Source organism: Alnus glutinosa, chromosome 5 (genome assembly GCF_958979055.1).
Source record: "Alnus glutinosa chromosome 5, dhAlnGlut1.1, whole genome shotgun sequence".
NCBI classification, from domain to species: Eukaryota; Viridiplantae; Streptophyta; class Magnoliopsida; order Fagales; family Betulaceae; genus Alnus; species Alnus glutinosa.
The window spans coordinates 31754944-31781938 of record NC_084890.1 but is presented as its reverse complement, the minus strand read 5'-3'; the positions used below and the strand labels follow the sequence as shown (position 1 = coordinate 31781938).

General features: G+C 37.7%; 1 long non-coding RNA gene across 1 annotated transcript; it reads right to left on the bottom strand.

Moving 5' to 3' along the window:
* Positions 1 to 3204: 3204 nt before the first annotated feature.
* LOC133869578 (uncharacterized) lies at positions 3205 to 6822 on the bottom strand. The gene is made up of 2 exons (XR_009900477.1): positions 6332 to 6822; positions 3205 to 3557 (listed from the first exon to the last, which is right to left on the bottom strand). It is a non-coding gene; the product is annotated as an uncharacterized LOC133869578 (long non-coding RNA).
* Between the last annotated feature and the right edge of the window lie 20173 nt (positions 6823 to 26995).

Below are 26995 nucleotides of genomic sequence, written 5' to 3'. Positions count from 1 at the left end.
ATTTCCATACATGTCCAAGTGAATTCACTAAGTCTCCCCTCCTTAGTTCTAAACTCATTATCCAAATTATGACTTAAAGTGAATCATACATATTCCTCTATACCATATTCTTTAACTTATCCTTAGTGCCTCAAACTTTAGCTATGAAATTTTTTTCCTTATGCAACCTCAACACTAATTTGGTTGCTGATGTGTTTTAAATAAGTTACTCGCAAGTGCACGAATCGTTTTGCAATATAGCGTTATGCAAGTGCGAGGTCGATCCCACAGGGAATTGTGTTGCGAAAATTAATCTCTATTCAAACTAATCCTACTTTAACCTAGTTCCAAATTTAGGGGTTTTGTTCTAATGGAAGAAAACATGAACAAAAATAATGAAGATAAAGGGGTCTAGGGTTTTGGAATCCACACTCACCAAATCATATCAACCTAATCTCATGCTCATCACACTTATTCGAGGTTGTCACGTATAAATCTTAGGTATGCTCTACATTGCTTCAAAAATCATTTAGATCATTCAATGATTTCGTTCATAGCACAAATCACAAAGAGTACCAATTGAAATCCAAACATCCAATGTATCATTCAATCACAATGGATATCTTCATTCGAACCGATAAAACAATGTATTAGTCAAACGACGCACAATGAATGTCCAATGTTTTGATAGATGAAAAACCAAGCAACCGATTTAATGAAACTTATTCCACATCATCACTTGTATCCGGAAACCACAAGAGATATCAAAACATCATTTCAAGAAAATCGAAGTAGAACAATGAGAAATCAAACCCATAAACTCAAATAGCATGAACAAGCAAGAAACTCGGTTTCTCTTCAATGGTGAGGTTTCATCCTCAACCCCAAACGAAAATATTAGCTACACATGATAAAATAACTACAACTTAAAACATTAAAAGCATAAAAATCAAAGAGTTGCAAAAGGAAAGAAATAAGCTACAAGAAGAAGAGAAGTAAGAAGTTATGTACAAAGAGGCTCATGCCTCCTCTCTCCCTTGATTTTCAGCCTTGGTCTCCTTTTATAGCCAAGTGGTTTGTGTGGAATGGGTGAGTGGGTGTATGAGTGGAGAGATGAGTGGTGAGTGTTTTATGGAATGAGTGGTGAGTGTTTTATGGAATGAGTGGTGAGTGTTTTATGGAATGATGTTGAGTGGAAAAAAAGTGATTAAGTGGCTGAGAATGTGGAGAAAAACGAGTATTGGCTCTAGCTTTGGGGAGACAAGGGATGAAGCAAAAGAAAAATAATAAGAGAGATGGTTCCGGATTTTCGGGATGATCCGACGACTGAAATTCAAACAGTCATATCTTTTTCCACGCATCTCCGAATTGGCTGAAAATTGTTGCGTTGGAAAGCTGACATCTTGAACTTCAATTTAGACCTAAGAAACTCCCAAAACGGATATCTTTTGGTCCTGTTATGATCAGTCTAAATGTACTGGTCTGCTGCATCCGAATTTCCTTGTATTTTGCTTGAATTGTATCATTTCTCTCTTATTGTCCTACAAAATATAAAAACACTAAAACTAACCAAAGCATTAGAAAATAACAAAGCTAAAGGTTTAACTAATGTAAATTAAGGGGTCCAAATACACAATATTTGGTACTCATCAGTTGCTCTACATGAATCTCCTCTATCGTTTACCTTATCCACTCCTAAAATCATATTGGAATAACTCTAATTGTCCTCAATTGTGACCCTTAAGACATCAAAGATCTAGTGTGGGCTTACTAAGTACCTCCAATATTCACAATCTACTTATCCTCATGTGATATTATAATCTATTTCTCGTTTAATCATAGGTACTATCATCCTCGAATAAGTAAACCACTAAGATTTTTTTCTTACACTTAACCTAACATCACTATGCTTCAACTTGCTACTTACTCATTAATGATGGCTTATCCTCAACATATTATCGATCTGATCCTTTAACTCCTTACTATTGCACTACCATCAATACCTTCAAAACATAAATTTTCTCTAAATATTGGTTTCACCACCAAAAATATGTTACGACACCTTTATCTCATCAAAGGTCAGCTAGCAATTAACTCTTTTCTAATACTTAGACCTAATTCAATTAGCAGCCTCTAACACGTACAACTATATATTGAAAGTTCATATTTGAACTATCACTTTTACTTTAATGATTATTTGTGTTAAATTACATATCTTACACACAAAGCATGTTTGAACTACTACCTTTTTAGTCAATTCTTATGTCTGAAATCAAGTTTTAAAAGTATTTTGGCTTAGCCCATAAATTTTATTAACTAGTCTAATTTAACTTAACTACCTATTTTTAATTCATTCTTTAAATCATGGTTTATTAAAACAAGATATCTGGCAATTTATCATTTTTAGTTATTCGCTTGTTAGTCTGTTTCACATTAATACTTTATTATCTTAACTCGTACCCATCGGTCAGATTCCTAGAGGAAACGTCTCTCGTCGTCTGAATAGCTGCTCGGTTGATGGCAGTCACCTCGCTAGGGTGTCGTCCTGTAGTTGTAGTTAGGCCACTTCCTAGAATTGATCTTGTACAATGGTCTCGTGCTCTTCAAGATTCGAGTCTCCTTTGATGCGCCCAAATGATATGTCATCACTTCTCAAAGGACGGTTATTAGTTTACCCTCACGAGAAGCTCTCCCTTACATCACCTATAATCTTAGACAACCATACTAGACTCTTCTGAAAGACTAAGCAACTAGACACCTAGGTATACCCATTACAGCGTCACTACAAGAGTGGTCACGCATACGTTTTGGCCTAAATGTTCGTACTCTACCTACACGACTCCACATACGTGGACAAGACAAAGGGAGGTGTTGCACTCAAATCTGTCGAGACGCAAGCAACACTTCCGAACTAAGGAAGAGGTCATTGTCTAAGTGGCATAGCTTGTCTACACAGAACTATGCTACATAGACAACACGAATCATATTAAATGCATTACAAAATTCATGCAATGCATACAAGAATTCATATTTAAGTTTTCTTATCTGTGTTAAAACTTTTAGAATCCTAAGGCTCTCTTGTTATCCTTAGACTCTAATACAAACCTAGACTTCCTCTTTTCCTAACAAACCCTAGAACAAACTGCTCTGATACCATTTTCTGTGACGACCCGTTTGTTTTTTTTATACAAACATAAAACGAGTCATCGCAGTGGCACGACTACGTGTCGCTCAGCCAACATATGGCACATGCCCCATAACATGTACCTGATAATCAGAGTATAACATACATCTATCTATGCAGCGGAAAACATAAATCTGAATAGCGGAAATTACAACTTATACATCTATCACAAGTTAATTACAACAAAGAGCCATTTAACATCTATCTGTTTTAGTCTTATTAACACTATAACAATAATGGCTTAACAAAGAATAAGTGACACAAACGTCACAAGCCATACCAAACCTATAAAATAGTGGACAACCCGTGGTCCGACAATTACAACTGTCGCGGCGAGCTTCAGTCATAATATCGCAAGCACACTGCTACCGACCCATCGACTATACCGAAGTACCTGCAGCCAAAGAAAACATCATCTACACGGTTGTGGTGGTATCCACATCCGCATAGGTGAAAGAATGAGTTCACCGCCTTAGTATACCTCATACTAAGACCTCAGTGGTATAAGACTAACTGAGTTTTCACAAAGAACCAACCTCTATTTATTTTTAGTCGTGCGAGCACTATATTAGCCACAATTTACCAATAGCTAATGCAGCAAACACCGACTATTTAGAAAACATTTAAAACATACTATATAGCTGTGAACATATGTAGAAGTTCCAATCTACCGCTTGGAAGACTCTACATATAGACCCCTCTATAATAATACTTTTCACCGGTCGCTTGGACATATGTGCACACGATCACTCCATCACAGATATCACGTATACACATAAGTCTTAAGCAAAGAACATGGCATCTTACTTTTCCATACTAGGATAACATCCTTCAACAAAACACTCGCAACACCATCTCTAATCGTATTCCAGCTTCGTGCCTTGACGTCAGTAGATCATGAGAGCACTAGAGTTAAACTCAATCATGCTAACACGTATTTCCTGATGAACAAGAACAGTCAACCTTCCTACTCATAGACATGCCATTACTCGCACCTGGGTAGTCATGTATCTGATGTGTTTTAAAATAGTACTCGCAAGTGCACGAATCGTTTTGCAATATAGTGTTATGCAAGTGCGAGGTCGATCCCACAGGGAATTGTGTTGCGAAAATTAATCTCTATTCAAACTAATCCTATTTTAACCTAGTTCCAAATTTAGAGGTTTTTGATAAAAGAAAACATGAACAAAAATAATGAAGATAAAGGGGTCTAGGGTTTCGGAATCCACACTCACCAAATCACAATAACCTAATCTCATGCTCATCACACATATTTTGAGGTTGTCACATACAAATCTTAGGTATGCTCTACATTGCTTCAAAAATCATTTGAAATATTCAATGATTCCGTTCATAGCACAAATCACAAAGAGTACCAATTGAAATCAAAACATCCAATGTATCATTCAATCACAATGGATATCATCATTCAAACCGATAAAACAATGTATTAGTCGAACGACGCACAATGAATATCCAATGTTTTGATAGATCAAACACCAAGCAATCAATTTTAATGAAACTTATTCCACATCATCACTTGTATCCGGAAACCACAAGAGATATCAAAACATCATCTCATAAAAATCGAAGTAGAACAATGAGAAATCAAACCCATAAACTCAAATAGCATGAACAAGCAAGAAACTCGGTTTCTCTTCAATGGTGAGGTCTCATCCTCAACCCCAAACGAAAATATTAGCTACACATGATAAAATAACTACAACTTAAAACATTAAATTAAAAGCATAAAAATCAAAGAGTTGCAAAAGGGAAGAAATAAGCTACAAGAAGAAGATAAGCAAGAAGTTATGTACAAAGAGGCTCATGCCTCCTCTCTCCCTTGATTTTCAGCCTTGGTCTCCTTTTATAGCCAAGTGGTTTGTGTGGAATGGGTGAGTGGGTGTTATTTTATGTATGAGTGGAGAGATGAGTGATGAGTGTTTTATGGAATGAGTGGTGAGTGTTTTATGGAATGAGTGGTGAGTGTTTTATGGAATGAGTGGTGAGTGTTTTATGGAAAGATGGTATTTTATGTTGAGTGGGGAAAAAAAGGTGATTAAGTGGCTGAGAATGTGGAGAAAATCGTGTATTGGCTCTAGCTTTGGGGAGACAAGGAATGAGGCAAAAGAAAAATATTAAGAGAGATGGTTCCGGATTTTCGGGATGATCCAACGACTGAAATTCAAACAGCCATATCTTTTTACACGCATCTCCAAATTGGCTGAAACTTGTTGCGTTGGAAAGCTGACATCTTGAACTTAAATTTAGACCTAAGAAACTCCCAAAAAGGATATCGTTTGGTCCTGTTATGATCAGTCTAAATGTAGTGGTCTGCTGCATCCGAATTTCCTTGTATTTTGCTTGAATTATATCATTTCTCTCTTATTGTCCTACAAAATATAAAAACACTAAAACTAACCAAAGCATTAGAAAATAATAAAGCTAAAGGTTTAACTAATGTAAATTAAGGGGTCCAAATATACACTTTTTGGCACTCATCAGTATCCATGTACTTTCAAGTTCAATGTATGCTATTAACACATGTGACCATCCGATAAAAATATACATAAGATCTTTTCATGAAGACTCTTATGCATACCAATACGTCTAGCAAAACTACTCATAACATAAAAAACATCTCTCACAAAACAATGCTATATATGCTATGCATGCCTCAATGTGTTGCTGATACTGCCTCAATGTGCTGATACTGTTACTCTGATATGTATGCTCTATACTACATGCTCAATGTTCCGTGCTTGACCAGTATATATTTCCCTACTGTGTCACGCTGAAATCATGCAGTTGAAATCACACCCTTTTAAAACTAAACAAATCCAGCATTTTACCCAACACTTTGAAATCATTCAAAACTTAGTTTCTTTATCAAATCTACGCAGTTTTAACATGACATGTTCTCAAACAATTTGCATAATTTAAATCTCAACCGCAGAACTTAACACTTTAAATCTAGTCAATACTTTTCACTCTTGCACTATCTCTTAAACATCATTGATATAGTTTAAACATAATCGAAACTAATAAATCATCTCAAAGCATATACATTTCATCATATGGTTGGTTCAGTTTCATAAACAATATATATATTTTTATCAATCCAATACATATAAAAATATATATTTTCTTAGTGAGTGGAATACCCACCTTGGCTGCATTGGACTCCAACTCGAACACTCCTTGGACTCTAGTCACTTGGACTCTACATTGGAGAACCACTTAAAGTCTCCAATCCGAACATGATCCTGCAACCATTGGTAGCATTAGACTATGCTATTGAATCACATACTCTATGACATCCTAACTACCCGCGTGCTCACATGTCACATCACTCGCTTCTAAAGCTAGCTAGATATCCTAAACTACTTATTAGGCTAATCATTGGTTATAAGTTCTTATTATATCTTTCTTATTAATTAGGAGATGTATTTACCATTTTATTCGCCTACATATTATTTATTACATCACATTACCATTGTGAATCCATTAATGGTTTGTTGCTTATTTACTAAGTTAACATTATATATTTAACATGTATGCATGCATATGTATATATGTACATATATACATATAAATATACAATACTTAAACCTAGTCCATTAATATACTAAATTACTTAGTGTACGTAGATAAGTAAATTGGATACCAAGTTACCTTACTATCATTATTAGACATTAAGCTTATAGTTTGTTTATCCACATAAGCCTAATTCAGTAATAAACTTAAGTACTTTTAATATAAATGAATAAGTGCATTAGTTATTTAATTACTAACCATATAAATAGTTTAGATTATAGAACCTTAACCTTATACAACATATTAATCTAATAGCTCTTTTTAAGCTACTTACGATCACATAGTATAATATACATTCTTAAAGCTTGAGCCATATACATTAACCTCAAAGCCAAGCATTATACTTAGGCTTAATTTGCTATTAGTCCACCACCATTCCACATAAACGCTCCTACCTTATTATTGATACACTTATCCATTAAGTCTTTCTAACCTAGAACCCTAGTGATTTAATCTTAAAGGTTATCTAAATGTCTTTAACTATATTATACTAAAATCCTATAATCTATTTATATAGTCACTTTACCTATTCATGGGTTTATTCTTTCGTTATGCCCACATACTTTATTTGCTCGTTTACTCAATGTAGTCTTTACTCATTTATTTTCTTACTAGTTTATAACCAACTCAACCCCAATAAGGGCATAACAATCTAAAACATAACCAACCACAACACTTTCCAAGATCATCAATTTCACATACACATATTTAGTCATTTCCGAAAGAGGATTCAATAACCATGAACTTCTCTCCAAACAACATTTCATCACAACACCTATTAAAATCACTCTCTACACACGGCTACCACAAGGAACTAACCAAACCATTCGACCATTTCCTTGTGACATTAACCGGAACCTATCCTCAACCAAGCTCCACCAACAAGACTCAATAAAACATCATCAAATCAGCCATTAAAAACAAATCCATAATTTCATCATTAAACCCAACAATTCCCATCATGAAACTAACACCCAAAAATCACCTAAACCGATAATCCACAACAAAATAACACAACTAATTCACTGAGCCTTCAAACCCTCAAATCAGCCTTCATCCACAACAACAAACCACATTCAACAATTCAACACCAATAATCAACATTAAAATTCTAATTCAAAATCCAATATTAACCAAGCTTTAAATTCAGAATTTAATCAAAAAACTACCCCACAACATAACCGGCCAAAGAACACAAGAACCAAGTATCAATAATCAAACCCAATCCAAAAAAAAAACCATTCGGTCAACAACAAAGAGCAATCCTTCAATCCATAATTTATGGACTAAAATCAACATATTATTAGCTAGGAAAATCATCCACCGAGAACACACCCTCACTGTCCCACAAGGTAAACAATACTCAAATACACTCTCAATCAAACATCAATAATCAGCCCAAATCAGTACCTAGCCAAACAGTGCAAACACACCACTCAACCGATCAAGAATCCAAAACACCAATCCAACTACAATAATTCCTCAAATCAAACATTGTGTACTGATCAAATAGCACAATATCCATAAATATACACTCAATCGGCCAATAGTAGAGAACCCCCAAAATCATAATCCAACCAAACCCTAATTTCACACTAATCCAATCAATCCACAAAATAAACAACACACACACGGCTCAGCCGGACACACACTGGAAATCAAGAACCCCCAAAACAGAAAACATCAACTACCTAATCACGGCTCAGCCGATCCAACAACCAACAGGGTTTATAATAATCCAATTTACAAATTAAATAGAATCATAGGATTTTTATACCTTAGGGATTTTCCTCAACAAATCCACCGGAAATCGCTACTGGACTGCCGGAAAAGCCACCGAAAAACGCCATGAAGAATCGGGTCTTCTTCTAGGGTCAGGCGGGTCACGGGTCCTTGGGTTTTCTGGGCTCACGGGTCGCGGGTTTGAGGGGTTCTGGGTTCGTGCCTCACGGGTCTTCGCCGGAAATCCACTGGAGCCGCTGGAAATCGCTCCGGACTTCACTACCGAAGGATCGGGTCACACGGGTTCTCCCGGATTCGTCGGGTTGCATACACGGGTCACGGGTTTCTGGCGGGTTCGACGGGTTTCCACGGAAATCTCTCGGGTCTCCCTCTCAATCTCTTATCTCTCACTCTCTCTCACTTGATTTCTCTCACTCTCTCTATTGCTGTCTCTGTGGGTCTGGCGAGAAGGACACAGAAGAGAAAGAAGAAAGAAGAAAAAGAAAGAAGAAGAAAGGAAGAAGAATTAGAGGGGGGGTGCTGTGCGTGGGGCTTGAGGGGGAGAGTGACATTTTCCACAACAATCCACAGCCACACACGTGGTTGTGGATAAGACCAAACTTTGGTCTTATTCCAATTCTAGCCCTCATCCTTTCTAAATTACAATTTTGCCCCCATCTTATCTTATTCATTTTTCTAATAATTATTACTCAATCTTATTTTACTCAATTGCATAAACACATTCGCTTAAGACTTAGTATTAGTCCCATCTAATTTAATAAACACCATTTAAAAATGGCTAAACTTCCTATTTAAATTCTTGGTCTTTACAAAACGCATCTTTATTCTAGCCAACCCAAAGTCGACCAAGACAATGTTTCTCATAGTTGAAATAAAATCCCAACCAGGAAGTAAAGAAGAAACAGTAGAGCCAGCCTTTGTTTCCTTCACTCGGGTCTTAATCAAACAAACCAAACCAATCTTTTTCTCTTGAATCATTCTTTGAACCTCACTTTATTTGGAGGGGTGGTTCAAGCCCCTTATGTTCCAAACAAGTAGATTCCTGAATGAGGTGAGAATCCCCTCATCCCCTCCTCATCTCCTCCCTCCATTTTTCCTTTCCCTTTATCATCAGCAAAGGAAGAATCAAAATCCACCATTTCATCCAAAATGAGTTGGAGAGCCCCATTGGACTTCCTAATCTCATTGTCATCATACTTAAAACCCTCTGCCTTGGCTAGCAATTGAAAAGAATTGGTCCAATGAACTGTTATCTTTTGCAATAGGCCAAGATTTAGGTGTTTTCTTTGCACGATTCACCACAGTCCATTTCTCCACACCAGAAGGACCAGGCTTATAAACCCCAACAGGTTTCTTCTTGACAAGAGCTTTAGAAACATCTTGTTTTATTGGCTCCTTCTTTTGAGTAGCCCAAATGGCCTTCTCAGTTTTGGGGCAAGTGTGAGTACCATGCCTAAAAAGATTACAATTCTTAAATTTAATAGGCAGCCATGGGTATTTAACACCTATTTTTATGACTTTTCCATTAAGACCAACTACATCGACCTCCTTAGGAAAACCAGAAACCACATCAACCTCAACTAACACTCGAGCAAACCCAAGTCTACGGTGTTCCTCAGTGACAGAATCAACACAGATGGGATTACCCAGCCCACTAGCTATGAGGCCCAAACATGTAGCATTCCAATATTCCATAGGTAGACTATGAAGTTTTATCCAAATAGGAACAGAGGATAAAGACAATTTGAGAAGCTGCATACCTGGAACCTATTTCCGTAGAATGAGAGGCTTATTTGCAATGTGCCAAAGTTTTACTTCAAGAACAGCATCCTTGGAATGTTCATCTTCAAAACGAAATATATACAACCCATTTTCCAGCAGAAACACCTCCACTATTCCCAGGGGCAGAACCAGGATTTTTGGTAAGAGGGGACGAGCTTAACAAGTGATATTTCTAGACGTATAAGATTTTTGTTAGAATTTCATTATAGCTCTTATTAGTACTAACAAGTGATATTTTTTATTTTTTATTACCACTAACAATAAAAAAAACTTGTATAATTTTTTTACATCAAAGTACCTATTAGATTCGAAATTATAATTTCAAATTTTCATGATATCACAAACACACAATAGTATAAACTATTAGTAAAATAAACGAAGCGCAATTTATAGGGTCCAAAAAACAAAAGTGGTACCTTTGAGCGTAAACACTTTCTCTTAACAAGATCCCCCAAAACTCTCAACAACAATAATGATAGAGAGTCAAGTCATAACAATGTTGCTCCAAAACCTAAATGATAAATCCATTTAAAAGTCAGAACATATTTGACCAAATATATAAAAGAGAAACTGAGCAAGCACATGGTCCATAGAAAAAGACTACTATTAGAAAGCACATGATCCATATTTCGTACAGCTACTATTAAAAGAAAAAGTAACAAAAAGAAAAATTCCTACGGATTATTTTTAATTTTTAAAATTTAATATAAGCCAAAATGAACCTAACATGATCAATAATTTTTCTTTTCTTTTCTTTTTTCCCCATTTTTAAATTTATAAATCATGCTCCCCTTTTTCTAGGCTGAGGAGGACGGTGAAATATCTCTGCAGACAGAATCATGTATCCTTATATCGTGCTAATTCTGTTCGTTTGTTTTAATTCTCTATTTTGATCTAAGAGTTAATCATTCATCCCTCAGTAAAGTTTCACATATTTTTTTTCAAAAATAAAAAGAAAATTCAACTAAAAAAAGGGTGGAATAGGATGGACCTAAGAGGTCGCGGCCGGCATGGGGCTTCTCCAGGATCGAAAGGGTGCTTCGATCTCTTTTGTTTCTGCTTTGCAAGCAAAGCTATTCCATGCTCCATCACGAATTTGTGAGCTTGAAGCTGAGGAGCGATCCTCTAAGAAAAAATTGAAACGCTTGCTAAGGAAGGTTGAAGAGGAAAGGGTTTCACGCTTACTGAGGTGAGGAAGGTTGTGAGCTTGCAGACTTGCAGTTGTTGATTGTGCCTTGTGAGCTTGTAGTCGCAACAGACGTGCTGGTCCTTGCTGCTTGTAGACGTCCAGCCTGGCAGTGCAGGCTTCTGATTGTGACTTGTGAGCTCAAGTACAAGGAATATTTTTGGTCTTCCAAAATAAAAGAGGGGTCAAAGTATAAAGAAAAAATTCTAAGGGGGACAAAAAAATTATTTTGGAAGGATAAATTTATAAATTTATATATTTTAAGCTGAATTTTAAAATTTTTGGGGCACATTCGTCCCCCCCCCCCCCCCCCCCCAATGCACGTGGTTCCGCCCTTGACTGTTCCATACGAGGCCGAAAGACTATCAACCGTCCTTTTTACCACATAAAATGGTAATGGTTTATACAAAAATTGGCAAGGTCACTTTTGTATTGTTAATAAGAGTACACTTTACGAGCTTTCTTTTGTTTCCTTTTGATTAGGCTGAAAAATAGCACAAAGGAGGTTCCATAATCCACATTGGCATGTAGGACTCACATTTGTATGCCAGTTTTATATATGAATCAAAAAGTGTAGGACGATACTGTGGTGCGCTCATTCCACAATCCACTATATGTCGTATGCTCTTGTGGTGTTGGAAGAGAAAGTGGGAGGCTGCAAGTTGCTTAGGCTAGGACTGGGAGTGGGAGCACTGAGCAGTGGCCAGTGAGCCCTGCAGCGTGAAAGCAGAAAAGAAGGAAAAAAAAAAAAAAAGAATGTGTGGAGGCAGAGGCAGATGCGTGTTTCTACTTCCATGGACTTGTGTCACGACATTTTAGGAGCAATTACTATTGTGAACTACAACGTACAATAGTAAAAGCCAAAAGGCAGGTAAGTGGCACGGATGAAACACAAGTGATGAGAGATTTGCAAACTACTAAGAACAAGACAATAAAATAGAAAACAAAAGAATTCACAAGAACATTGGATTGAACATTAAGGTTAGCCTATAACTACTACCATGAAAGAAAATATAATCATAAAATATATTAAAGATAAAGTGAAATTAAAAAAATAAGAACAAGAATTACGTGGTTCGGTCTATGACCTACGTCCATGGAATAAAGCCCAAAGTGTTACATTTTGCTTTTATTCCTTTTGATAGTTTCACAATACATGAGACTCATATTCATAGGAGAATTTTGGTAGATAAGTATGGTAATCGAATCAAATCCAATGTGATTTGATTACTATCAAATCTGATTATAATAAAATTTGACTACCATCAAATCTGATTATAGAAGATAACATAATTACAATAAATCTCTAAAATCAAATCCCCTAATATATGAGTAGTTCTAGACATCATAGGACCTATGTTCCTCTTGTATCTCTTCAAAACTAATGTGGCTTTTAAAATCATAATTTGATTAAAATTCAATAGTGATCTATCATAAATCAAATGACGATTTTAAAAGTCACATCATTTTTAGATGGACATGGATATGATGTATAGAATTGCTCCTAATATACTCTAACAGGTTGACCATGGGTGAGGTGATGCAACATGGGCCATGGTTTGAGTTTGTTTTGGGTTTAATCGATGTGAGCTTAAGATTTTAAATCATATAAGAGAAATGTCGAAATGATGTCATTGTAGTGGCACAACCGTTGGGACAAGATCATTTTATTGGCCTTTTTCTTTTTTTCTTCCTAAATATTGGAAAGTTGAAAAATTGTAAACAAAGTTATGGTTTTGAATACTAAACTAGGGGTGAAAATGTAGGCGGATAATAATCACTTGTATCCGCTATCCGCACCTAACCACTTTCCGCTATCCACACATGTAGATGCGGATAGCTGTTTTAAGGAATGTAGATGCGGTTACCGCATTCCCTTTATATATATATTAAATTCACTAAAACGACGTCGTTTTGGATTTAGTAAGTTTAAGACATTTAGGTTATGTTAAGTTTTTTTTCAGTATCATCTCAAAGTCATACGTCATTGCATTTATTTATTTATTTTTCTTTTCTTTGGTAATCCAAATCTCAATTACTCTATGAAACAATGAACCTCTATGACTGATAATCGCGAATTGTGTAACAAGTTAAATCTTAATTTATTTAAGCTTGTATATAGTAATAACTGCATTATTTAATCTTGCATATAGATTTAGATAGTAATCCAAAGCGCCAATTACCTCAGATGCAGATAGTAAATAATAACTGGAATAAACGTGCGGATGCGGATAGTAATCACATAATACGAATGCGGATGCAGATATTGCTAATAATCGCATCCACATCCACATTTTCACCCCTATGTTGAATGACCTTTAAGTCATTAGATCTTATGGATAACAACAATTCCAAAGTTGAGGTGTTAATTACAAGTTTTAGAATTTCAAGTGTTAGAATATATTCTAAATATATTCTGAATATAATATTATTGATTTATATTTCCTAGTTTAGGCCGATTTGTGTTTTCTTGTATAAGTCGATTTAGGTTTACTTGTATAGATTGACTTATTCAATTATAAATAAGGACCTATGTATTGTAAGCAATCAAGTTATTGAGCACAATGTAGCCTTTTGGTCTTTACCCTGTGGACGTAGGTCATAGACCAAACCACGTAAATTCTCTGTCTCTTTTCTCTCTCTTGCTTCCGCTATCATTCCGCTTTTATTTTATTTTAGATTTGTACACAAATCTCAACATAGTATCAAAGCCATCTTTCCTTAGCCTAAATAGTTCAATCACGCCTCCATCCGCTGCCAAGAGTTTCTGCCTTAGAAACTCCGCACCTCCAAAGTCGTCCAATCACCTTGGTAGCCGCGCCAATCGAAAGATCTAAAGCAGACGGTTCCATCGCCACCGAGATCACCACCATAGTCATCGTCACGTGCTTCCATACGCCGCCCAAAAATTCCACACATACAACTACGCGCCGCTACGGTCATCCAACCACCTCGACAATCATGCCATCAGATAGATTTGCCGCCAGTCGTCACAGATCTACCAGTTTCACAGCCATCAGAGCCTCAACATGCTCTAACGCGCTGTAGGTAGTTTCTGATAGCAGCTCCACATGCCTCCATTGGGAATCACGCTCCGCCTCTACCAGCCGTCTGAGGAAGAAAACCCTGGATCCAGGATTGGAAACTGCCGATCTACCAGACTGCAGCAACCACGTGCCTTGTGGAGCTGCCACGAGCTTCCATGCGCCATCTATACTGACTGTGCGTGTCTCCCACGTGCCAAGGCTCACCTATCTAGCTTTCGTACATCACACTGGATCCCAGCCCGCGATTCCACTTGCACCTCTGTTACACCAAATCAAAGCTCGCGAGTTCACCTGTATGCGCCACACTGGATCACAGCCCTAAGGTCCTACTCTCCTTTTGATGTACTCACCCACACAAGATCATATACTTACAAGCTTACAAGGTTAGAGTGCTCCTGCATGCACCAGATCCGAACCCATCCAGTGGCTTTTGAAGGACAAAAAAAAAAAAAAAAAAATGAGGAGCGGTCAAAACAAACCACTTCACGCGCCTTGTCAGTATTGGTGTGCCAACTGGATAACCGCCCAATTGAGCTCATCTTTTTTTTTTTTTGTTCTTAGTCAACAGTTGGCCTCTAGTCGGTTATTGGCCCACAACGCCTACCGATAACCGTCCAATTGGGCTCATCTTTTTTCTTTTTTTATTTTATTTTATTTTTTTTAATTTTCTTTTTCTTGGCCCACAGTTAGCCCTTAGTCAGTTCTTAGCGCACAGCTACTACCGATAACGGCCCAATAGGGCTCATCTTTTTTTTTTTTTTTTTAATTTTCTTCTTCTTGGCTCACAGTTGGCCCTTAGATTGACGCCGGAACAGAATATCGATTATTCTGTAGGCTAATCAATAGGTAATTTGCAAGGAAGAAACTAGAAAATTCACCCCAAAATAGAGAGAAAACTCTGAATTTTGATAATTAATCAATAACAATAAGCTGTTGGAAAAACGCCCACAAGCCGAGCTAATATAGCTGAAAAATTCGACCTCTAGGATTTTACCAAAAATAGCAAAACCCTAATAATTCTAATAAAATGAAATACAAAATAAAATAAGTAAGCTGCCAAAAATCTGGCCCAAATCGGGTTCAAAATCATCTCTTAAACAATAAATGAAAAGTTACCATAAATGAAAAAAAATATCTAAAATTAAAAAATATTCTTCAAATATTTTGTACGATTCTTTCTTTTCTCGGGATGATCTTATTCAAGAAATAATCATCAAATCTTCAAATTTTGTGTCTGATTTTCTCTTGTATCAGTCTCACCGGGTTAGAAAGAATTCGTCCTCGAATTCGAACCTTCTTTACCTCGATCTTTTGGATGGCCGATCAATTCATTCCATTCTGTATTTCTCAATACCAAACTAACTTGAAACCAGAAGATAAATAAATTGCAACCCATCACAACGACTAGCCTCACACTAAATTGAAATAATTCAATCTTCTCATGTCTTTTATTTATTTTCTCCAATTCATGCTCCATAAAAGTCTTCAAAGAATTATCAATTCTTTCTTGACCACAAAAATTAAAATTGTCAGCTAACACGCCGAAACCAACATCCAACTTATTACTAGATGAATTTGATAGAAATCTTTCAATCCCAATAAAATCAACATAACTAATTTCCTCATTACTCAACTGAAATCCCTCGTTATGTGGACTTTCATCAAACACATGATAGTCATTATTTTCTTCAATAAATTTTATTTCATCAACTAGAAAACTTACCTCATTCAATAAATCCTCTTCGTCAGGATATATGTCGTCAAAAATTATTGGAGAGGCCCAATCTAAATCTACTATAGATTTTTTCTCTTGATCATACGATAAAGAATCTCTCATAAGATCTTCATCCATGATATCAATATCATAAATTGGTGGAGAATCCCAATCCACGAATTCTTGTGAAGGATCTTCAACATCTTCATGTATGAACTCCTCATCAACGAACTCGTCTTCTTGGAACTCTTCATCAACAAATTCTTCATCCCAACCACGTTGTCCCCTGTATGGAGCAGGATTGTGATACGGGATGTCGAAGGTGGAATCGGAATCGGAGTTCATCTCACGATTACCGAATTCCTGCACCGCAAGGCGTTGGGCTAATTCTGCAACTTGCCTCTGCAAATCTTCAATCATCACGTCCTGAACGCTACGATCACGGTGCAGAGCTTCCTCATTCGGAACCTGCCCACGACGACCACCACGACCACCAGCCATCGAAACTGATGAAGACCACGTCTCAGGAAAGTGCTGAAGCTCTGATACCAATTGACGCCGGAACAGAATAGCGATTATTCTGTAGGCTAATCAACAGGTAATTTGCAAGGAAGAAACTAGAAAATTCACCCCAAAACAGAGAGAAAACTCTGAATTTTGATAATTAATCAATAACAATAAGCTGTTGGAAAAACGCCCACAAGCCGGGCTAATATAGCTGAAAAATTCGACCTCTAGGATTTTACCAAAAATAGCAAAACCCTAATAATCCTAATAAAATGAAATACAAAATAAAATAAGTAAGCTGCCAAAAATCTGACCCAAATCGGGTTCAGAATCATCTCTTAAACAATAAATGAAAAGTTACCGTAAATGAAAAAAAATATCTAAAATTAAAAAATATTCTTCAAATATTTTGTACGATTCTTTCTTTTCTCGGGCTGATCTTATTCAAGAAATAATCATCAAATCTTCAAATTTTGTGTCTGATTTTCTCCTACCAATTGACGCCGGAACATAATAGCGATTATTCTGTAGGCTAATCAACAAGTAATTTGCAAGGAAGAAACTAGAAAATTCACCCCAAAACAGAGAGAAAACTCTGAATTTTGATAATTAATCAATAACAATAAGCTGTTGGAAAAACGCCCACAAGCCGGGCTAATATAGCTGAAAAATTCGACCTCTAGGATTTTACCAAAAATAGCAAAACCCTAATAATCCTAATAAAATGAAATACAAAATAAAATAAGTAAGCTGCCAAAAATCTGGCCCAAATTGGGTTCAGAATCATCTCTTAAACAATAAATGAAAAGTTACCATAAATGAAAAAAAATATCTAAAATTAAAAAATATTCTTCAAATATTTTGTACGATTCTTTCTTTTCTCGGGCTGATCTTATTCAAGAAATAATCATCAAATCTTCAAATTTTGTGTCTGATTTTCTCCTGCATCATCAGTTCTTAGCCCACAGCTACTACCGATAACCGCCCAATTGGGCTCATCTTTTTTTCTTTCTTGGCCTGCAGTGGGCCCCTAGTCGATTGTTGGCCCACAATGCCTACCGATAACCGCCCAATTGGTCTATTTTTTTTTTCTTCTTGACCCGCAGTTAGCCCCTATTCAATTCTAGGCTCATAGCGACTATTGACAATTGCCCAAGTGGGCTCATAATTTATTTATTTTCTTGTGTGTTTGTTCATGGCTAAAGTTGGCCACTTTTCAAAAAAAAAAAAAAAAAAAAAAAGGGAAGAGAAAAAAAGAAAAGAAAAAAAAGAAAAGAAGAAGAAGTGGATTATTCATTTTTCAGTTTCAGGCTCAAGTTAGCATTCGTTAGTCTTCACCACTGGTTGTCACTTGCCACCTACCAGCCTCTTGTCTCCTCCGGCAATGCCCAGCAGTCTTCACCACAGGTCTCAATTTTCTATTTTCAAACTCAAGTTTCCAGAATTTTTCACCATGAGTTTGAGGGGGATAACAGAATATATTATATATATATATTATGAATATAATATTATTGATTTATATTTTCTAGTCTAGGCCAATTTATCTTTCCTTGTATAAGTCGATTTAGGTTTACTTCGGTCGACTTATTCAATTATAAATAGAGACTTATGTATTGCAAACCATCAAGTTATTGAGCACAATGTACCCCTTTGGGCTTTACCCTGTGGACGTACGTTATAAACTGAACCACATAAATTTTGTCTCTTTTCTCTCTCTTGCTTCCGCTATTATTCCACTTTTATTTTAATTTAGATTTATACACAAATCTCAACATCAAGAATCAAATAAATAATAACTCAAAAATTCGAGAACATGAAGTATATTTTAGTCGACATATCACATACTTCTAGGCTGTTGAAGCGTTATTATCATCTGCCTTCTATAGTTAAGTTTTTAGTCTAGAAATATCAAACCTATGTAGTGATATTTAAAAATTAACTGAAGAATGTAGATGATGCGCAGATGATAATAACACTTCAACAACTGCCCAAAAGTATGTAATATGTAGGCAAAAATAATTCATATGTGAAGGCTTTATAAAACAATAAATATTAGAAATCACCGAGTTCTATATATTATATACTTCTGTAATTTCTTTTTTCTTTCTAATTATACATTATATAATTTTGGGTTGTTGAAGTATTATTATCATCACTAGACTTAAGCCAAGTGTGAAAGCTCTATAAACAATGAATTCTAAAAAACATTGACTTTAAAAGGAATAAATAAATTTTATAAGTTTCATGTGCTTTGTGAGGTTGGTCATTTTATTTTGCTTATAGAATTAATGAAGTTTAAAGTAAAATGGACATGCGAGGTACGTACTGCTCCATCGGAACTAATTAAGGACTTTTGCATTGTACATGATCAACATAGATAGTCAAAAGCTCAAGTTGAGCTGGTTATACTTTTGGGTACGTTGTTGAAGTATTATTATCATCTCGATATAGACTTAAGTAAGCCAAGTGTGAAAGCTCGATAAACAATGAATTCTAAAAGTTATTGACTTTAAAAGGCATAAATAAATTTTATAAGTTTCATGTGCTTTGTGAGGTTGGTCATTTTATTTTGCTTATAGAATTAATGAAGTTTAAAGTAAAATGGACATGCGAGGTACGTACTGCTCCATCGGAACTAATTAAGGACTTTTGCATTGTACATGATCAACATAGATAGTCAAAAGCTCAAGTTGAGCTGGTTATACTTTTGGGTACGTTGTTGAAGTATTATTATCATCTCGATATAGACTTAAGTAAGCCAAGTGTGAAAGCTCGATAAACAATGAATTCTAAAAGTTATTGACTTTAAAAGGCATAAATAAATTTTATAAGTTTCATGTGCTTTGTGAGGTTGGTCATTTTATTTTGCTTATAGAATTAATGAAGTTTAAAGTAAAATGGACATGCGAGGTACGTACTGCTCCATCGGAACTAATTAAGGACTTTTGCATTGTACATGATCAACATAGATAGTCAAAAGCTCAAGTTGAGCTGGTTATACTTTTGGGTACGTTGTTGAAGTATTATTATCATCTCGATATAGACTTAAGTAAGCCAAGTGTGAAAGCTCGATAAACAATGAATTCTAAAAGTTATTGACTTTAAAAGGCATAAATAAATTTTATAAGTTTCATGTGCTTTGTGAGGTTGGTCATTTTATTTTGCTTATAGAATTAATGAAGTTTAAAGTAAAATGGACATGCGAGGTACGTACTGCTCCATCGGAACTAATTAAGGACTTTTGCATTGTACATGATCAACATAGATAGTCAAAAGCTCAAGTTGAGCTGGTTATACTTTTGGGTACGTTATTGAAGTATTATTATCATCTCGATATAGACTTAAGTAAGCCAAGTGTGAAAGCTCGATAAACAATGAATTCTAAAAGTTATTGACTTTAAAAGGCATAAATAAATTTTATAAGTTTCATGTGCTTTGTGAGGTTGGTCATTTTATTTTGCTTATAGAATTAATGAAGTTTAAAGTAAAATGGACATGCGAGGTACGTACTGCTCCATCGGAACTAATTAAGGACTTTTGCATTGTACATGATCAACATAGATAGTCAAAAGCTCAAGTTGAGCTGGTTATACTTTTGGGTACGTTGTTGAAGTATTATTATCATCTCGATATAGACTTAAGTAAGCCAAGTGTGAAAGCTCGATAAACAATGAATTCTAAAAGTTATTGACTTTAAAAGGCATAAATAAATTTTATAAGTTTCATGTGCTTTGTGAGGTTGGTCATTTTATTTTGCTTATAGAATTAATAAAGTTTAAACTAAAATGGACATGTGAAGTGCTCCATCGAACTAACGACTTTTGCATTGCGATCAACATAGATAGTCAAAAGCTCAAGTCGAGCGGGTTATCCGATAATTTAATTTATTATTATTATTTTTTTTTGGAGCCAGGTATATAAATGTTTATAGCTAGATTATATGCAATTTGGGTTGTTAAAGTTTTATTATAATATATGTTTATAGATTATATGCAATTTGGGTTGTTAAAGTTTAATTTTAATATATGTTTATAGATTATATGCAATTTGGGTTGTTAAAGTTTTATTATAATATATGTTTATAGATTATATGCAATTTGGCTTGGTAAAGTGTTATTATAATCCTTATATAGTTAAGGCAGAAGTAAACCTCCATAAACAATCAATTCTAGAAATCAGTGACTTTAAAAGCCCAAATAATTTAAATATAAATTCTATATTGCTTTGTGAGGTATCTAATTTTGTTTGACCTAATAAAATAATGCCTAAATTAAATTGCAATGTTCGTCTTCTCTGTCGAAACAAGACAAGCGCACTGATATACATGATTTCTTATTTTTTAATTAGCTAAGTTGTGAGTACATATATATTATTGAACGCAAGCGAGTATTTGCAGTTAAAATATATTAGGAGATTTAATTTTAGAAATTTGTTGTAATTGATTTGATTACCATATTTTCATATATTGTAAAAATATCAAGTGAATTAAAAAAAAAAAATGTAACCCCTAGAATTTTATTTTATAAACGTAAGTCATAAAGTGCGAACCACAAAATTGTTTATCCCTATTTATCTTTATTCCGCTTTGTCTTAATTTGCTATTTGATTATCCTATCTATCATTTGCCACGTACAACCTAAAGGAGTGGGCTTAAATAATCGGGATAAGACATTAATATATACCACTGGAAATTAGGAAAAAGATGATTTCCATTAGACGATCGAGGTTAATTATGAGCTGCGGTATTATTTTTAATTAGATGACTCTCTTATTTCACTGATTGGCTCACGTTTACGATGAGAAGGACGAGTATTAGAATATCATCTTTAAGAATAATGTGTTAATCTATAGCCTACTGAATTTTTTTTCGATATAACCATTAAAAATGCTTTAGCAACCGCTCGAGAAATATTATATATATATATATTAAATTCTGATCTTTATGCCTCCTAACAACCGAAAAGATTTTTAGTAATTTGGCCAAACAATTATGAGAGTTCATATAAAACTCATGCATATGCTTATTCGAACCGACTGAGTTTCATATGAACTCTCACAATTGTCGTCTAAATTACTAAAAATCTTTTCGGTTGTTAGGAGACATATGTGTAAGAAATCTAAATCTAAAAGAAATAAAATGCGGAATAATAAAATAAGAGAGACAAGAGATTTACGTGGTTCGGTCTATGACCTACATCCACAAGATAAAGCCCAAAGGGCTACATTATGCTTTTATTGAATGAGTTGAATACAATAAGTGCTCCCTTATTTATAGAGACTAGAATAGAAATGAGTCTTCTATCTTAGCAATGTGGGACAAGAGGATGAAGCTTTTATATAAGCCAATGGCCAAAGCTTCTCCTCACTTAGGCAATGTGGGACAACCAACATATTATCTCTAACATTCCCCCTCAAACTCAAGGTGGAAACTTGTGAAATCTTGAGTTTGCTTCTTGATGACGTCAGATTTGGAAGCATCGGCAGCTCTTGAACATGATGGTAAGCTCTTGGTCTTTCAACACCAAGAGCAAGAAAAGTCTCTCGGTCTATCCAACACCGAGAGCAAGAAAAACCTAAAGGTTAGTCCAACAAAAGATATCAATGCAGGATTGCAGGTTTTCGGAAGGACAAGAACATCCAAGAAGACCCACCTCGAACGACTTAGCCTACGGTCGCAGACTAAGGTTATGGGGGGTAGCTCATTAAGGTGAGCAGGAAAGTCTCTCGGTCGGTCAACACTGAGAGCAGGAAAGGCTTTTCGGTTTGTCCGAAACCAAAAACAGAAAAGAAAATGCCTGAGTAAGAGGCTTCTCTGAATACCACGACCAGAAAGGAAAGACAGAAATCTCATTCAAAAGATATTATATTCGAAGTTTTGTACAAAAAAAAAAATGTGTACAGGTAAAAAAAAAAAAAGAAGAGACGCGGCTTCTAGCTAGCGGGATCTTCAAGAGGATCGTCTCGGGGATTCGGGGTATTAATATCCCAATTCGGGACATCCGGCATGAACTCTTTCCCGAAATTTTCCATCTCCTGAAGGGCCTCTTCAGGAAAGCCTACAAGCATCGGACCAACCGTGGCGGGGTCGAATTTGTATTGGGGGTTTGTTACTAAGGTTCGGAAGTTTTCAAAACCCCAATGGCACCCCCGAGCCCAACTATGATCCCGAATGTGCGGCACATAGCTCAAGTGCTTGAGATAGCGCTTAAGCTTTGCACGATCCGTGTCATACCTAGCCCTCAGCCTGATCAAGAGGCTCTCCGAGTGATCCTGCGCCTTGACTGCTTTATTTCTCTCAGCCTCAAGCCTTTCGACTACCTCTTTCAGCTTGTCTTTTTCGGCCTCGGCACTCATAGCATTTTTACATGCTTCAGAGCATTCATTTTGTGTGGCCGACAAACGAAGAGTTAACTGGTCGATATGATCCAGCTCGGCTGAAAGATTCTCAAGAGAGCGTGCATATCGGTCATTGGCCTCTTACACCTCTTTCGTCAGCTGGGCATTGGCTGAGCGCATCTCGGATATGAAAGAATCTCGGAATGCGAGCTCGTCATCTTTGGAGCGAAGAAGAGACTTTAATGCTGCAACTTCATTCTCCAAGCCTGAGATACGAGCCTGCACTTCAGGGGCAGGAGCTGGTGGTGGCGCCAGACGACTCTCATACTTCTGCCAGAGGGCCGTCATCTTCACAAGGAGCTAGAAAGAGAAAAGTAAGCAAAGTCAAAATTCGAAAATGCATGAAGAATGAAAAGGCTTAGTGTCAGAAACTTACTTGATAATGAGAGATGAGAACGCCTTGAGCGATCCTCTCGGGAGAAGACACCCAAGTAGTTCCCAGATATCCCTCGGGGATGAGGTTCTTTATAGCCTCCATGGGGTGCCCCAGAAGGCCTCTGCCTAAAACTTCAAAACCGGCCGAGATCCTGGAAGAAGAGCTAGGACCCACCGAAGGGATAGTCCTTGCACTTAGGGCTGCCTCGGACCCATCAGGCCTTATTCCAGAAGGGCTGGCCCTAGCACGAGACTCGCCCCTTGCAGAAGTCTCGGGAAGCTCACTAGCTTCGGGAACGACATTCTCGGAGTCCATCCGAGATTCTTCAGGAACTCCGAAAGGAGGAGTTGCTTCGGGTTGACCTACACCTTCAACTCCGGAAGCAGAGCCCGATACCTCCTCATCAACTACATCCCGAGAAGCGCCAGGCTCTTCTACATTTACAGCCTCGGATGCTCCAGTAGAGAAGGCGCAGAACGTGAAACTTGGGGGGTAGCATGCCCCGGTTCACGATTTTCTTCATGAATTGGTGATGACTCTGGACGTTCAGAAGAAGGAGTTCGAGGAATACCTTCGACTTCAGAGTCCTCAGCAAGAGGCTCATCTCGGGGGGTGCCGACTTCCTCCTCTTGAAGAAATTCCTGACGCACTTCCTCGGCTTCGGGAGGTGTTATAACCACCTTACCCCACAGCAGCTCGGCGTCCATAAGACTTTGAGCGATTCGGTCTCGGGCCGAAGGCTTCCGCTTCCTTGCTGGATGCTTCACCCTGCGCCTGACGGGAACGTCTCGGACCTCAGGTACATTCCCTAGTCCCTCCCCAGACATCTCGGGTTCCAGGCCCTCCGCTGTCGAAGCCCCGAGAGGAGGTTCAGCAGAAGAAGCTTCTGCACATTGTTCACCCTGGAACGAAGCCTCAGAGCCAGATTCATCCCTTAAAACAAAGGAAGGAGCTGGGCTAGCCTCGGGAGTGGGAGAAACCTCGGGAATAAAACCCCGAAAGCTTGCAGACCCCTCTTCAGCGTTAACTCCAGAGGACGGAGCCGAGGGAGGGGTTCTCCTTGCACCCGAGGCAGCTAAAGGAACGACTCGTTTCTTCGGCGTAGGAACATTCTCCGAAACCTCGCCAGAACTCCTCAATGGCCTCTTTTTTGCAACAGATCTCGGAGATGGAGGGGCATCGGTCTTCTTCTTGACAGCTCCTCTTTTGGTAATAAGCTGTTTGTTTCTCGGGATTTTATACCCGAGAAATTGCCGCAGATTCTCCTCGGTCACAAGGGTGTCAAAATCGACTTCCTCAAATTGTTCAGCCTTCACTTTAGCAACTGACCATTTGCTTATCTCCTTGACATCCGACAAGTCGGATACACTGAGTGAAGGAAGGTCGCATCGGTCAGGACGAAGCAGCTGCCAAGTCCGAGGTATCCTGCGGTCTTCTGGCAGAAGAGTACCCTCAGGGCATTCCCACTCCCCGGAGACTCTAAAGAACTGCATCTCCCAGTACTTGTTGTTTGTCAGCCCACTCTTGAGTTTAATGAAGACAGGCGGGTGACGAACACCGAGTTCGACCATCCCCTCTGAAGTCTGCCTCGGCCTATAAATATTGAAGAACTGTTGGATCTTCATCTCCTTCTTCAATACAAGCCTCCAGAGGATGTAGGAGGCAAACAGATACCGCCAAGCATTTGGCATTATCTGACTAGGCGCGATCATCAGAAAGAGGACGAAGTCCCGAGCAATCCCCGGGAACGGTAGTCGGAGCCCAGCCAGAAACATCCTCTCGTACAGAGTGATGTCGCCGCCATCAATGACCCTAGTTCCAGGGGTTTGGTAAAACAGCTTCACTCTTGGAGAAATTTCATAGTTTGAGCGAAGGGCACTCTCGTGCTTCGCGGATACGATGGCATCCACCCTACTCTCCATAGGAGAGAGATCCACAGAGCCGTCGGATCTCTTTCCCCGAACCCGAGATGTAGCAGGGACAGCTTTTTTCGGAGCCATGGAAGAAGAGGAAAAGAAACAGAAAATACAGAGAATACAGAGAAGGAAGAAAACTCAACAATGGAGATCGAGAGAGAAAGCAGGAAAGAGACGAGGAGTGAATAGTAAGATATTCGGGAATATTGAACTCTAAATAGGTCCTCCCCCACGTGTCCAACATATACCAAAAGGCGCTGTCAAAATTCAAAATTTCGGAAGTAAAAAGGCGCGCCTTCCGTATTCCAGGATTAAATGCACTGCCTCGACAATGCCGTTTCATGATTACAGAGAGGCGGCTGTACAGGGCTGACGTCATCATTGGAAAAAGAAGTGATAAGGTTTGAATGTTTGAATTTTTGAAAAGACGCGCCCTCCACAGTGACAAGTACAGGGTGGTAGACGAGGAGTGGCTGATGAAGAATAATTCCCTAATTTCCGTTATTTCTGAAATCAGAGAATTAGGGGGGTAACTATTAGGGATAAAATTAACCCTAGAGACACGTGGCTTCAGAAACATCTCGGGGCTGTGCCTCGGACATTTATTCCAACCGGCAAAGAAAAGACTGCCTAGGTACAGATACATCTCGGGGGTATAATGACGTCTCAGTACAAATACATCTCGGAGGCATAACAACGTCTCGGTCTTGACACTCCAGGTCACGGAATGCGGTACGTCCCGAGATCTCCTAATCGGCAAGCACGTCTCGGGTATTTATATCTCGGAGTAACATCATCTCGGAGGTGACATCAATTCGGTACAATAACGTCTCGGCTTTTTATAACTTCTTTATGGTGCGGCGATATCCCGAGATCTCCAACCCAGAACAAGCATGTCTCGGACATCATCATCTCGGTGTCTGGTTGAAAGTTTGCCGCGGATGTATCAGAGTACGATAAGGATAGAGTGTTGAAGAAATAATCAGTTCCAAAGACATGTGGGCTTAAGCTTCTCCGCCTATATGCTGCACTCCTCCAAAGTAGCTGGCAGCACCTGCAAAAGGACGAAACACTGCTGAAAAGCGACATCAAGACAGCATGGACGACACCTTTCTCCATTCCAGGCGGCACTTTCCCCAAGCCTCTTGGACAGCGCATACATTCAATAAAATAATCCCACACAGTCATAAAGTAACCATCCACTCACTCCTCCCAAGACCATGCACTTTTCTACCAACCTCTTTCCACTCATTATCATCTCCACTCAGCATAAAGTAATCTCCAATCACTCTCTCCACTCGATGACACAACAAAAACAGGTATTAAAGTGCTGGAAAGTAGCAGACATGGGATGATGGGCGAGGAATCAAACTCCCTGAAAAACAGGACATGAAGAATTGGAAGAAGGCAGCAAGACTACAAGCCTATAAATAGAGATCATGGTACCAGACACAGGGGGTGCAAAAAATAAGCAAGAAAGAAGAGAAGGGAAAGATATATGAGCAAACAAGTGAGATAGATAAGAAAACGAGTGAAGGAAATCAGAGTGTATCGGGGCCTTGGGCTTA